Source organism: Meriones unguiculatus, chromosome 7 (genome assembly GCF_030254825.1).
Source record: "Meriones unguiculatus strain TT.TT164.6M chromosome 7, Bangor_MerUng_6.1, whole genome shotgun sequence".
Classification (NCBI taxonomy): Eukaryota; Metazoa; Chordata; class Mammalia; order Rodentia; family Muridae; genus Meriones; species Meriones unguiculatus.
The window spans coordinates 59,790,215-59,805,724 of record NC_083355.1 but is presented as its reverse complement, the minus strand read 5'-3'; the positions used below and the strand labels follow the sequence as shown (position 1 = coordinate 59,805,724).

Sequence of the window (15,510 nt, the reverse complement as noted above, 5' to 3'; positions counted from 1 at the left end):
CAGGGGAGAGCGCGAACGCAGTCCCCCACTACCACAAATTATGCAGTCGAGTTTCCCGCATTTGGGGAAATCGCAGGGGTCAGCACATCCGGAGTGCAATGGATAAGCCTCGCCCTGGGAAAACCACCTTCGTGATCATGGTATCTCCCCTGCCAGGTAAGTATGAGTTCCACGCCCGCCCCGACCGCCCTCCCCCGACCGCCGCTCCCTTTCAACTAACGCCCACACCCGGGGCCGCCGCCCCGCCCGCGCCCCTCCACACGCGCCCGCCTCGCTCGCCCCGCGCCCGACACACGCGCGCCTCACGCCCACGATCGCCACGCGCGACGCCGCCCTCGGGATCCGCGGGACCGGCAGCCTCCGCGCGGGGACTCATCTGCATAGCCCCGCCCACGGACTTTTTTCTTTCCTTTCCTTTCGCCCCGTTTGTTTTTTCCCTTCATCCCTTTACAGCCTGGTCGCAGCCCTCGCCCTCCTCTCCACCCACTCCCACCCTCACCCCCAGGTCCCTCATGGCCACCCTCCCCTTCACGCCCTGGCTGGCCCGGCGAGGGGCAGCAGGCTCAGAGCACCCTCTCCCACGAGACCAGCCTCGGCAGCCCCGCCCGGGAGAGGATACGCAGGCTGCAGAGTCAGAGACAGCCCCTGCTCCCTCTGTTCCGGGGTCCACGGGTGACCAAGCTGCACAGCTACATACGTGCAGGGCCTCGGTCCCGCCTATGCAGCTCTTAGGCGGCTGGTTCAGTCTCTGTTAGCTTCTTTGGGTCTGTGGACCGTAGCATGGTTTCCTGTACTTCATGGCTAATATCCGCTTATTGAGTGGGTTCGTGCCACGCGCGGTACCTCCCTCGGGATGGCATTTCCTACTCCCAGCCCTTGGCCTGCAAATGGAATAGCGGGGCAGTCGAAGCATTCCGTTGTGTACGAACGTGCCACGTTTCCTTCACCCGTTCTTCGGAGGAGGGACTTTCAGGCGGTTTCTTTTCTCTCTCTGGCTTGCTTGTTTGTGGTGGGCAGGAGACAGGCTCTCCCCGAGGCCAGGCCTGGAGCGCACGCACGTATGTACCTGGGATGACCTAACCTTGAGGTCAACGTGTCCCACCAGCCACCGCTGGGTTCTGCAGGCCAGGCCAGCAAGCCTGTCTACCGGGTGGACCACAGCCTCCGCCCTGGGGACTACCTTCCCTTCACAGAGCACTCCCCACAGGTTCTCAGGCAGAAGACACGGTGAACGCACGGCGAGTCCGAAGAGCGGTGGGGCAGACGCAGGGGCTGGTCCAGACCTACTCGTCCCGATACTTCACCTTCTATCCACGGTGGCGGGAGCTGTGCGCGTCCTGCGGGAGTCGATTCTCCTGTCCCCGCGTGGGCCTGGGCACAGCCCCACTTGACCGTGCTCCTCCACAAGAGCCTCCATGGCCACGGGGCTTCCTCACAGCAGCAGAGACCCAGCTGACCCCGTCTGGGGTTACAGATGCTCCCTCCACGTTCAGCTTTTCTCCTGGGTTCCAGGCGCTGAACTCGGGTCATCAGGCTTGTGAAGCAAATGCTCTCTCACCCTCCTTCCCTGCCCCCACTCTCTGCTCCTCAGGTTTAAAATGTCGGGGTGTAGCCAGGGTGTGGTGACACCTTTCTAGTCGTAAGTCACCAAACCCGATGGAAGGTTCTTTTTTCCTTAGAGTACAAAGTCTTTTTTATTTTATTTTTTTTAAGTTTTCATCTCATTTTATTTTTTGGTGTTTCCAGACAGGGTTTCCCTGTGTAACCTTGGCTATGCTGGACTCCCTTTGTAAAGCAGGCTGGCCTTGAACTCACAGTCACCTGCCTGACTCTGCATTTCTGAGTGCTAGGATCAAAAGCGTGTGCCACCACACCCGGCTTCTATTCTTTTCTATTCTATTCTATTCCTTATGTTTTGTTTGAGACAGTTTATCTCTGTATAACTGCCCTGGCCGTACTGTAGCTTGCTTTGTAGACCACGCTGGCTTCGAACTCACACAGACCTGACTGCACCTGCCATCTGAGCAGTGGGATCAAAGGCCACCACGCCCCACTGCAAGCTTGAATTCTTAAATTTTCTCTTAAAGACTGGAGAAAGAGATCAGCTGTAGGTTAGGAGTACTTACTTGGTACTCTCATAGGGGCCCGGCTTTGGTGCCCAGCACATAAGTCTCCTGTTTCACAACTGCCTGTGACCATAGCTCCAGGGATTCCAGCACCCTCCCCGGCCTCTGCACACACACACACACACGTGGCACTTAGACATATATGTAAAAATGACTTTTTAAAAATTAAAACTTGGGTCAGGAGAGATGCTTCAGCGGTTGAGAGCACTGTCTGCTCTTCCAGAGGTCCTGAGTTCAATTCCCAGCAACATACGGTGACTCATAACCATCTATAATGAGATCTGGTGCCTCTTCTGGTGTGTGAGCACACATGCAGGCAGAGTAGTATATATATATATATATATATATATATATATATATATATAAAAGTTAAAATTTTATTTTGGAGCTGAGCCTGAGGCAGAGGCAGGCAGAGCTCTGTGAGGTCAAGGCTAGCCTGGTCTACATAGTGAGTCCCAGAAGGATTAAAAACTAAAGCAGTATGTGTGGTGTGCCCGCATACCCACATGTGTGGACACACACACGTGTGCAATTACACATATATGTGTTTGCAGGGTGGACAGAAGTTAGAGGTGGCAATAGGGTTAGCCCCCTAGCTGTCTCTCCACTCTGTTTCCTGAGGCAGGGCTCCTGCTGGACCCGGGGCCGATTCCAGTGGTTGGTTTCCAGCTTGTCTTGGAAACACCCTTTCTCTGTGTCTGGAGTTACAGCTACGGGCCCCCTCGGTGCTGGGAAGGGAAACCTGGTCGTCCGCCAGAGCCAGAGCAGCGAGTCTCCTAACCACGGACTCATGTCTTCAGTTCCCTGGTGCGGGTCACCACAGCTTCTGGGAGGTGATGTGTGCACGCGAAGGCCGTGTGCTGTCCACCAGACAGCATTTCTCAGCTCTCCTCTCACTGACAGTTCTCGCGGGAGCCTGGCCCTCTCCCGAGTTCCTGGATGGTTGGCGCAGATGGAGACCATTGACCTGCAGCTGAGCGCTCACAGTTCCTTATTCTCAGCAGTAACCTCAGCATTCATGTGTTGCAGAAAAACGGTAACACAAATCCCACACATAAATGTAATTTGGTTTTGTTTTTAGAGACAGGATTTCCCTGTGTAGTCCTGGTTGTCCTAGAACTGAGATCTGGCTGCTTCAGCCTCAGGCTCAGGCATGGCCCCCCACTGCCCGGCAAATATAAACACTTAGGAGGCAATTTGACATTATGAGCATTTAGCAAAACAACAGCATATACTGGAGACAAGACTCTTCCCTCAAGACAACCTAATGAGATTAACTGGACCACAACAAATGTCTGTCTCCTGGTTTCTATTGCTGTGATAAAATTCCATCACCCCAACCCAAGCAGATTATTTCTGAAACTTCAGTTACAGAACACTGTCCATAACCGAAGGAAGTCGGGGAGAAAAATAGGCAAAAACTGAAGAACCTACAGCAAAGTTTTCTAGTGGTTGTTTTCTTTGCTCTACGGTCCTAAACTTTAGCACAGCATGCATATACTCCTTGTAAAAAGCAGCATTAACGTTAAGCGTCGCAAGTCGTAACGTCATTTATGAAAAACACTACGACTCACATATAACTGCTGGTTCTTAAAAGTAGAAATACTAAAGTCCTAACTCAAGCTGTGTGGATTCTTTTATTGACCAGCGCACACAGGGGAGAGCGCGAACGCAGTCCCCCACTACCACAAATTATGCGGTCGAGTTTCCCGCATTTGGGGAAATCGCAGGGGTCAGCACATCCGGAGTGCAATGGATAAGCCTCGCCCTGGGAAAACCACCTTCGTGATCATGGTATCTCCCCTGCCAGGTAAGTATGAGTTCCACGCCCGCCCCGACCGCCCTCCCCCGACCGCCGCTCCCTTTCAACTAACGCCCACACCCGGGGCCGCCGCCCCGCCCGCGCCCCTCCACACGCGCCCGCCACGCTCGCCCCGCGCCCGCCACACGCGCGCCTCACGCCCTCGATCGCCACGCGCGACGCCGCCCTCGGGATCCGCGGGACCGGCAGCCTCCGCGCGGGGCCTCATCTGCATAGCCCCGCCCACAGCCTTTCCCGTCCCGCTTCCGCTTTCCCCTCCTTTCCCTCCTGGCTCTCCTCTCTAGACCCGCAGGCTCTCCCCTGGGCTGGCCTGGCCTGGCGCGCGCTCTGCGGCCTGCACGACTAGACTTCTCGTCCCGCCTGGGAGCCGTCGCCCACGGCTGGGGAGAACACGCCCGGGCGTCGTGGATGCCAACGTTCCCGAGGTTATAAAAATCTAGAAAATGTTGGTCTACATATTAAAAACAAACAATATTTTAGATTTCTTCCTTTTGTTACTCTTGTGCTTAATGTATATATCTGACAAAATTCATAGCTTTTATTATGGTATTATTAATATCTGCCATTTCTGGGGTAGACTTTGACACAGAACTATTGTAAACCTATTCCCTTTCGTTGGTTTGCTAAAAAAAAAAAAAAAAAAAAAAAAAGTTAAAATACAAGCAGTTGCTGACGCAGGCAATTTTACTTGGCCAAAATATTAGAGGGCTCACACAAGGTTGCACCGAGCCTGCTGTCTAGTTTCTATGGTTGCACGGAGTTTCTCAGGGTCAGAGCAGTCCGCTGTAGGACCACCAAGGTCAGTCTGTGAGGACTGGACTTTGAAAAATAGCCAAGAGGCTAAATTCCACTGCTCAGATGCCGTTAACTCCAAAAAGGCTGCCACATAGACACACTTAAGTTGTTTATAAAAAAATACAAAACAAGCAGCTGACTGGTGCCCATTCTGTTGAATATAGTTTTACCTGTTACTCTCAAAATGTTACGTTGTATTAGATTTGTTGATATGTTACTTTTCTGAGTTTTTTTAATATATATATTTCCTTCTGTGTAAAAAATCATGAGACCAGGATCTGGCATAGCTCAAACGAATCCCAGATGAGTTTTTCCCTGGTGTTGGGATTCCTCACTATTCCCATTTAATAGACAAATCTTAACTTCTGTCTTTAGTCTAAATTTGTCTCAGCAGATTTTCACCTGGTTGACTCTGGGCTGCAAGCTGAAATCTGGGCTTATTAAAAGCTGACATGACTGCTCCCTGTCTCTTCAATTGGATCAACTAACCAGACTCTCCCCAACTTTTGACCAGCATTTCAGCCTCTTTCAAACTGAGATATCAACGGTGCAATCTATCAGCATTAAAGAAATTCCAGAAGAAGGATCTCTGGCCCATTGTCCCATTCTACAGGCTGAAATGTTGAGTCAAAAGAAAAAAAAAATTTTCTTAAGATAAAATTCTCACTCTTCATGATTGAAGCAGTTACAAGGAGAAGGGGGAAATGAAAGGGTTAGACTAATTTTGTAACCTATATATCTTCTAAAACCTATAGTTTTGAGTTTTAGGTCCAGGTTTAGCTAAAGCCTCTTAATACCTTTCCAGAGAATGGGGGAATGTGACCCTATCTGTGAGGACAGATATAAAAAAAAGTGAGCGAGCAATGACCTTCACTCAGCAAAAAGAAGGACCAGACCCTTGTCTTCAAGATAGTGTTTCCTAGCAACGAACCCAGATGGCCTCAATCCTTCTTCTGAGTAGCTCCTGACCTCCAGCCAAATCTTCAAGGATGAGCTAACCACCCCAACTTCAATTGCAGCTGCATCCACACTTGGCAGGACTGGCCAAGCTTGAGTACCTAAGACTAACCAATTATCTTACTTTACAGCTTCCTCATCCAATCCTAAATTGCCAAGACTGCAACTTCAAATTTCCCGCAATTTTTCTTTTAAAAACCTAAAGCCTTTGTCTCCCGGGGCCACTCTTTGCTGACAGGCAGGGGTGGACCCATTGCGCAATGGTTAAATTAAACCTCCTGCTTTTGCAATGAGTTTTGGTCTGTGAGAGTTTCTGGGAAGGGCGAGATCTTGAACTCCTGAGCTGTGAAACCCCAGGTCTTACATCAGCAGCAGCGAACCCAGAGTGGTGTTGACAGGGACTAGCAGAGCTGGCCACTGACCTGTCCTCCAAGCACAAACCAGCCTTCCTGGGTAGGCCCCAGGCGGAGCCACGCACTTAGGTGTATTCTTTCTGCCTTGCTTCCCTTCATGAAACCCTCTCCTGTGCACGTGTGCACACATGGTGTGCACAGCACTCGTGTGTGTCTGTGTGTCCAGGGCTGAGGCTGACTTCTGGGACTTGGTTCTCTGCCTCCACTCCAGGGGGTCTGGGGCTCAAACCCAGGTCAGGCTTGGTAGCAGCAACCCTTACCCAGGGAGCCACCCTGACACCCCCAAACACTTTCGGGAGGAACAGGGTTCGGGGTGGTGTTGTGGAGGTTTTGGCTTATGCTATGTAAACATTTTTTTATGATCCCAAGTGGGGGAATTTTAGTCTCTTCACAGCTGATTATTGCCTAGTGCAGGGGTGTGGTCTTTGCCAGCTGGGATGAGCTGAATTCTAGGACTTTGAGGGCTATGGATAGAATAGCCCAGAGGAAGAGCGCGGACTGCTTGCTGCCTTTGCTGGCTTGCTGGTCACCTGGACTTTGGGATTTCCTGACCATGACACTGGTCTTGCCCCCAAAGACTCCTAGGATCCTACCCAGCAGGAAGAAGAGGACTATGTCCCCCTTCCCTCCAACCTTCTTTCTCCTTGGGGGGTGGGCTTGGAAGGGAGGTACAAGCTTTAAGGAACCCCCAAATAAAGTAGCATTTGAAAAGCTAGCGCCTACAGGGTAGGGGTGCGACATCTGTGTAGCCCCTGGCTGGCCTGGAGCTTCCTGTGTAGACCAGGCTGCATCAAACTCAGAGATCCACCTACTGCCACTGGGATTAGAGAGGTGCGCCACCACGCCCGGTCTCTCCGGGTTTTCCTTCTGCTGTTGCTCTTTTGCTGGACAGGGTTTCCCTGTGTGTAGCCCTGGCTGTCCTGGAACTAGCTATATAGACCAAGCTGGTCATGAACTCACAGAGATCTGCCTGCCTGTGCCTCCCCAGTGTTGGGATTACAGGCCTGTGCCACCAACCCCCATAACATATATATATATATACATATATATATATATGTGTGTGTGTGTGTATGTATATATATATATATATATTTTTTTTTTTTTTTTTTTTTTTCTTGAGATGGGATTTCTCTGTCCTGGATTTTGCCTGTCCTGGACTCACTTTGTAGACCAGGCTGGCCTGGAATTCACAGAGATTTACCTGCTTCTGCCTCCCAGAGTGACAGGATTACAGGTGTGGGCCTCCATGCAGGCGGCCCTTCTTTGAAGCTGGTGTTTACTGTTCCCCTCCTGGGCTTGCCCGGCCTTAAACTCACAGCCGCAGTCCTCTTCTGGCCCCAAGTGCCGGGATTACAGGCATGTGCCACAACCCCAGCTCATAGGTGTTATTTTCAAGGTGGCAGTGAGAAAGCCCTGCGCACTGTCCACTCATTATGTCCGTTATGCACCCCCACCCAAGGCCCCCAGGCAGTGTGTACTGCTGAACTCTCTACCCTACCCCGGGAGGCCCTCTCACAATGAATCCGGGGCCTGAAAGGCCGCTCAGGGGGCAAGCACACGTGCAGCCACGTCACTGCCCACAACTGGAGTCGGGTACCCACGGCCCAATCACTCGGTGGAAAGGACAGAACTGACGACCTTTACCAAGGTCCCTGCCCTGACACAGTGCACACAGCCCTCTAAAGAGAGAACCCGGGGGTTTGAGCTGTTTGGTGATGGAGGCTGCTCTTCCCTAGGACCCGCATTCCTCTCCCCGCATCCACAGTGAGGTGCCGGGTCCGGGGAATCCTATGTCCTCCTCGGCAGCACCCCCCTCCTGTCCTTCTCACCCACGGCACACATGTGGCACACAGATGGGCAGGCCAAAGCACTCCTACACGGCAGAGCAAAAGTAAAAACCTAGTACGTTTTTTCACGATGTAACATTAATAAAAAACACACTCTGTCCGCTTTAGAACAACAACAAACACGGGCAAGAGAAGCATCGTGCATTCTGTCCCCTCCTATCTCTCAGCGTTGACGCAGCACTTTCACCTTTCCAAAGCGTGGCACCAACATTGGTGGATCCTCACAGCACCCCTGTGAGGGAGGTCGACGAGTCCTGTCCAGCAGAGGCCTGAGGCAAAGGCCAAGAGCATCTTGCCCAAAGCAGACTGAGGCCACGAGGGCAGCTGGGGAGGGCCGGACCCGACCCCACAGGCAAGGGCTCTTGGTCCTGCACATTGCCCACGGTGGACACCGCCTGGGTGTGTTTCTGCCCACGAAGGTCACGCACACCAAGGACGAAAGGACCTCTCCGCCAACAACAGGAAACCCGACCAGGTCAGTCAGAGAGCGCACTCACCAGCACAGGGACGAGGGAGGCGAGGGAACAGGCCCCGGGGGAGGCTGGGTGGGGGCCATGGCAACTGCCTGCGAGGCCGACCGGACCGCAGTCTCCAGGATGGTGTGGAGAAATGTGAACAAACTAGGAACCCGGTCCCGGCTGACCCGGCCAGAGCTCCGGGGTTTAGAAAGACGCGGGCTGGGTGGACAAACGTCTCAGGGTTGACGGGCTGAGCTGGGGACGGGATCCCGGGAGCCAAGATGCCCCTGTCCAGCTCCCCCACAGTGCAGCGCAGAAGAGCAGGCCGCGCTGCCGGAACACGCTCTGTGCGCTGGGTTCATCTCAAGACACAGCGGGCAGGGCAAAGATCAGAAAGCAGACCTGCACTGTAGAGCTAATACTGGAGTAGATTTATTATCGCTACCCCGAGTTCCAGAGTGATACAGGGAGCGCGGAGTTAAAACGCCCCGGTGGCCCTGGGCGGTTACAATATCGGTTTAGTCCACAAGTTTAAGGCAAACATCCTAACGCATCCGCTTCTCTTCAGAGAGCACACTTACAAAGCTTACACAAACTCTGACCCAAAACGTCTACGTTCGTTAATTCAAAGTAAGTCTATTAAGATGCTTACACGGATACATGAAAGAACACAGGGCGCTTCAAAAAGAAGAAAACAATCCAGAAAGGCAACCTTTATCTTGTGTGAACGACATACTCTGAGAAGGTCAAACTGGACAAGTGGTTCCTAGGTAAATAAGGCTGGCAGCCAGAAAATCGCCACGTAGGAACAAACGCAGTTAAGACAGGCTACTTAGAGGAGAGAGAGGGTTGAACTTTGGGCTTCTTGGAAGGTCAGGCGCGGGCCGCTGAGCCCCGCCGCGCCACTGTCTCTCAGAAGAAGAGCAATGCATCGGCCCGCGGTGTCTGCTGTTCCCAGTGAGCTTAGATGCCGGACGTCATCAGGAAAGCAAACCAGAGTTGAAGGCAGCCCTTTTCGACAGAAGGCGAGCGGGGCCTATGTGTCCCCGTTTAAAACCGCAAGGTAGTTCTGCAGCAGCTGGAGATTGCCCTAGAGTCGGAAACACAGTCAATCATCAGGCTCTTTAGTCCTGACAGCTTGAAATAATCGTCGTTTGTAATTTTTTTAAAGATTTATTTATTTATTTATTTATTTATTTATTTATTGTTTATACAGTGTTCTGCCTGCATGTGTGCCTGCAGGGCAGAAGAGAGGACCAGATCTCATTGTAGATGGTTGTGAGCCAGCATGTGGTTGCTGGGAATTGAACTCAGGACCTTTGGTAGAACAGCCAGTGTTCTTAACCTCTTTAGTCCTGACAGCTTGAAAGAGTCGTCGTTTGCGTTTGTAATTTTTTTTTAACTGTTATTTGCTGTGTATGTCTGGGCACACCATGTGCCTGCCTGCTGCCCTCAGGGGTCCCACACAAGCAGGGAAAAGATAAGAGAAAGAGTAATCAGATGCCAGAAGTCTAGAAGCATTTCTCTCACAGTTTAAAGACACAAAGTACCAACTTGATCACTAAACAGATTTCTACCGACCTAGACCAGGATTTAGATGGTTTGACTTTAAAAAAAAAGTTTTTTTTTAACTTTTGTGTGCACTAGTGTGCTTTGCCTGTGTGCCTGGCACCTATTAATCAGAATCCCTGGAACTAGAATCACTGGCAGATGAGTCACCAAGTGGGTGCTGGGACTGAAGAACTCTGGTTCTCTCAGGAGAGGCCAGTGCTCTCATCTCTCCACATGCTGGACACGTTTGACAAGGGTTGAATAAGACTTCTGTGTCCAAGGTTAACTAGTGAACCTCATTTCTGATTGTGTGACTGGCAGGTTTTAAAATAATGTATTTAGTTTTATGTGCATAGGTGTGAGGTTGTCCTATCCCCTGGAACAGTTAGAGACAGTTGTGAGCTGTCCGGTGCTGGGAACTGAACCCGGGTCCTTTTGGACAGGATTTTTGGAAGAACAGCCAGTGCTCTTAACCACGGAGCCATCTCTCCAGTTCCTAAACTAGTACTTTTAAAATAAAAATGCTAGCATTGTAAGGAAAAGTATTCTACAGAATTGCCATGCAGGTAGCCATTTGTAGAACACTTGAACCAGCTTCAAAGCTTAGGAGATGTGAGGTTGGAGAGATGGCTCAGAGTTCAATTCCCAGCAGCTACATGGTGGCTCACAACCACCTGTAATGAGATTTCATGTCCTCTTCTGGCCTGCAGACATACATGCAGGCAGGACACTGTATAAATAATAAGTAAATAAATCCTTACAAAAAAGAGCTTAAGAGAGATGTTACATGAGCAGGGCCTGGTGGCTCACACCTCTATCCCAGCACTTGGGAGGCAGAGGCAGGTGGGTCTCTGTGAGTTCCAGGACAGCCAGGGCTATAGAGAAACATCCTATCTCAACTCTCCCACTCCTACTGGGGTGTTTTATGTTTTGTATAAGAATGGCCCCAGCAGACTCATAGTGGCATTAGGAGGTGAGGCCTTGCTGGAGGAAGTCTGTCTCTGAGGGTGGGCTTTGGGGTTCCAAACGCCCAAGCCAGGCCCAGAAGTCTCTGCTACTTGTCCAGAGCCATGTCTGTCTGCATGCTGCCATGCTTCCCACTGTAACAATAGTGGCCTTTTTTTTTTTTTTTTTAAAGACTTATATGTACTCTGTATATGGTGTTGTGCCTGCAGGGCAGAAGGTGGCGCCAGATCTCATTTCAGATGATTATGACCCACCATGTGGTTACTGGGAACGGGGCTCAGGACCTTTGGAAGAGCAGCCAGTGCTCTCACCCTCTGAGCCATCTCTCCAGCTCAGATAATGGACTTATTAAATAAACCTCTGAACCTGGGCACAGCCCCACTTGACCGTGCTCCTCCACAAGAGCCGCCATGGCCACGGGGCTTCCTCACAGCAGCAGAGACCCAGCTGACCCCTGTCTGGGGTTACAGATGCTTCCTCCACGTTCAGCTTTTCTCCTGGGTTCCAGGCGCTGAACTCGGGTCATCAGGCTTGTGAAGCAAGTGCTCTCTCACCCTCCTTCCCTGCCTCCCACTCTCTGCTCCTCAAGTTTAAAATGTCGGGGTTTAGCCAGGGTGTGGTGACACCTTTCTAGCCGTAAGTCACCAAACGCGATGGGAAGTTTGTTGTTTCAAGAAATGAAAATGGAGGAGGAAGGGGGCACCTTGGGATGTGAAGTAAATAAGCTGAAATTAAAAAAAAAAAAATCCCAATCTTTTGATTTTACCAAAAAGAGGCTGAGGTGAAAAGTTGCTTAGTGAAGCAGAGAAAGCTCCCAGCTGACCTTCCTGCTCAGCTGACATCCCAGAAGCAAAAAGCCAAAGCCAAAAGCCCTTTATTCTTCTCCACGCTGTCCTAAATACCCTTCTCTCTCTCCCGCTCCTCCAGACAGGGTTTCTTTGTGTAGACTTGGCTGTGCTGGACTTATTTGTAGACCAGGCTGGCCTCAAACTCCCACAGATCTGACTGCACCTGCCATATGTGTGCTGGAATCAAAGGCCACCATACCAGGCTGCAAGCTTGAATTTTTAAATTTTCTCTTCTTCACTGGAGAAAGAGATCAGCTGTAGGTCAGGAGTACTTACTTGGTGCTCTCTTAGGGGCCTGGCTTTGGTGCCCAGCACATAAGTCTCCTGTTTCACAAACATAGCTCCAGGGATTCCAGCACCCACCCCCGGCCCCTGCAGATACATACATACACTCTCTCTCTCTCTCTCTCTCTCTCTCTCTCTCTCTCTCTCTCTCTCTCATGTCACTTAGTCATATATAAAAATGACTTTTTAAAAGTTAAAAATTTATTTGGGGCTGGGCCTGAGGCAGAGGCAGGCAGAGCTCTGTGAGGTCAGGGCTAGCCTGGTCTACATAGTGAGTCCCAGGAGGATTAAAAACTAAACCAGTATGTAGCTATGTGTGGTGTGCCCGCATACCCACATGTGTGGACACACACACGTGTGCAATTACACATATATGTGTTTGCAGGGTGGACAGAAGTTAGAGGTGGCAATAGGGTTAGCCCCCTAGCTGTCTCTCCATTCTGTTTCCTGAGGCAGGGCTCCTGCTGGACCCCGGGCCCATTCCAGTGATTCCAGCTTGTGTTGGAAACGCCCTTTCTCTGTGTCTGGAGTTACAGCTGCGGGCAGATGAGCTGCCCCCACTCGGTGCTGGGAAGGAAACCTGGTCGTCCGCCAGAGCAGCGAGTCTGCTAACCACGGACTCATGTCTTCAGTTCCCTGGTGCGGGTCACCACAGCTTCTGGGAGGTGATGTGTGCACGCGAAGGCCGTGTGCTGTCCACCAGACAGCATTTCTCAGCTCTCCTCTCACTGACAGTTCTCGCGGGAGCCTGGCCCTCTCCCGAGTTCCTGGATGGTTGGCGCAGATGGAGACCATTGACCTGCAGCTGAGCGCTCACAGTTCCGTTCACAGCAATCATGTGTTGCAGAAAAACGGTAACACAAATGCCACACATAAATGTAATTTGGTTTTGTTTTTCGAGCTTCGCCCTAGTGACATAATCGACATGTGAAGACTAATGAAAAATTATTAGGATCACAATGGTGACTGTCTTCTAGTTTCAATTGAACTTCACGGACGAAAACCTAGCAAATTGTGGTGGAAAGGGTTGATTGCACAACCTTCGGTCTCATACCAGGTTTACTGTTGTTAACAAGTTACCAGAGGAAACTAAATTCTTTTATTGACCAGCGCATACAGGGGAGAGCGCGAACGCAGTCCCCCACTACCACAAATTATGCAGTCGAGTTTCCCGCATTTGGGGAAATCGCAGGGGTCAGCACATCCGGAGTGCAATGGATAAGCCTCGCCCTGGGAAAACCACCTTCGTGATCATGGTATCTCCCCTGCCAGGTAAGTATGAGTTCCACGCCCGCCCCGACCGCCCTCCCCCGACCGCCGCTCCCTTTCAACTAACGCCCACACCCGGGGCCGCCGCCCCGCCCGCGCCCCTCCACACGAGCCCGCCACGCTCGCCCCGCGCCCGACACACGCGCGCCTCACGCCCACGATCGCCACGCGCGACGCCGCCCTCGGGATCCTCGGGACCGGCAGCCTCCGCGCGGGGCCTCATCTGCATAGCCCCGCCCACAGCCTTTCCCGTCCGGCTTCCGCTTTCCCCTCCTTTCCCTCCTGGCTCTCCTCTCTAGACCCGCAGGCTCTCCCCCGGCCTAGCCTGGCCTGGCGCGCGCTCTGCGGCCTGCACGACTAGACTTCTTGGCCCGCCTGGGAGCCGTCGCCCACGGCTGGGGAGAACACGCCCGGGCGTCGTGGATGCCAACGTTTCCGAAGCCCCTGGACCGCCGTCCCGGGAGCAGCCCACAGCGCGGGGCCTCCGTAGCCGACCTCCGGGTCTCACTCAGGAACCCCCTCAGCTGAGGCGCCTTCCTCTCCGAGGACTCGCGTTCGCGTCCACCGGACACACACACCAGCCTGCGCGGCTGGCTCGGCTCTCTCGGCCTCGGTGGGGTCCTGTGGGGTCTGCAGGGTCCCTAGGACCGTTGCTTTGCTTTCCAGTCAGCAGACCCGGGGTCTGGTCTGGAGTCCCGACACCCCGTGCACCCCCCAGGAAAACACCTTGCCGGGCGCTCCACATAGCTTGGACCCTTTAAAGTCAGAATGGGTAAGGCACAGAATCACAATGGCTATTTTCTCTAAACCATATCTGAAACATTGGGAAGGATTTTCCCACCCGATTCTCAACCGATTCCCATTGATTATTGCCAGGGAGTTTGTCTCTATTTTCTATGAAGCATTTATTCTATTTCCTGGAGGCTGTTGCTAGGAGAGTTAACTTTGTTTTCTGCCAGGTGTTCATTCTGTGATATTTCCTGGTACCTGAATTCAGTTCCCAGTCAAGATCTTTATTTTAAAATGGAGTTATATTCGGGCTAACTTAAACTCTTAGAATCAATATACTAAAGCTCATACCAATGTATCAAAAATAGACTTATTTTTGCATCAATATGCAAAATCCTATACCATTTAAAATTAACCTTATTTGAGAAGAACAAATAAAACCCAAAATTGAGTAGATTCAATAATCTACCTCTTCTCTTATTCCTATAAGATATCCTTGTATACTCCTTTTTTTTTTTAACCCCTTTTCTCCTTTTCTAAGAAAGAAAGATAGAAAAAAGAAAAAGGAAAAGAGAGAAATCCCTGAGTCTAACCTAGTTTCACTCTGAGTAAGATCACTAATAATTTATAAACATCTCCCAATGACAATAAAAATTCATAGCCATAGAAAACAACCAAAAACATATCCAACCCCCTTTATGGAAAACTGGATGTCATTCTCATGGATTTCTTGTAGCTGACATTTTGGACACACAGAAATCCTGGTAGGGAGCCCAAAGAAAATTGGGAAAAATTGGTTAATGAAGCAAGCAATAGCATTTGTGGTCCAGTCTTTGAATGTTGAGAAATTTCAGGCTTAATAAAAGTCCTGTTTGGAACAGTCTAAAATGCTGAACCAATCAAGATTAGTAGCTTTCTTCAAAGTTCCCTTGGGAGCAGGCTTTGATGAGAAACAGCAATTGAAGCAGTTGAGGCAGGAACAAGCAGAATGCTAGAACATGCAAGATGCTGGAACAGATTGTCAATATCTTAGCATGCTGGAAGGAGGATTTTGTCAGGTTTGATCCAGGGTCCCCAGTGTCCATTCCTTTTGTTCTGCAAACATAATTTCTCACAAGCATTATACAGTTCTGAAATTATAAATGTATGAGACGTGCAGGATGAAACTAAACTGTAAGCCAATTTTATCTATGCCAATTAAAAGAGTAGCATAATACATTTTGAGGATATATTTTTTTACTTTTTAAAAAATTATTTATTTTTATTCACTTTGTATCCCCTTTGTAGCTCCCTTCCTCCTTCCTTCCAATCCTACCCTCCCTCTTCCCCACCCGTGTCCACTGATAAGGGAGGTCCTCCTCCCCTTTCCTCTAATCCTAGTCTATCAGGTCCCATAAGGAGTGGCTGCATTGTCTTCTTCTGTGGTCTAAAAGGGCTGCTCCCC

General features: G+C 50.8%; 3 non-coding genes across 3 annotated transcripts; all 3 read right to left on the bottom strand.

Annotated features, from left to right (window-relative positions):
* Positions 1-164, bottom strand: LOC132655551 (U1 spliceosomal RNA). The gene has a single exon (XR_009593345.1). It is a non-coding gene; the product is annotated as a U1 spliceosomal RNA (small nuclear RNA).
* A 3,616-nt stretch (positions 165-3,780) lies between these two features.
* On the bottom strand, positions 3,781-3,944 carry LOC132655663 (U1 spliceosomal RNA). The gene has a single exon (XR_009593454.1). It is a non-coding gene; the product is annotated as a U1 spliceosomal RNA (small nuclear RNA).
* Positions 3,945-13,184: 9,240 nt separating this feature from the next.
* LOC132655540 (U1 spliceosomal RNA) lies at positions 13,185-13,348 on the bottom strand. Its single transcript, XR_009593334.1, has one exon. It is a non-coding gene; the product is annotated as a U1 spliceosomal RNA (small nuclear RNA).
* Between the last annotated feature and the right edge of the window lie 2,162 nt (positions 13,349-15,510).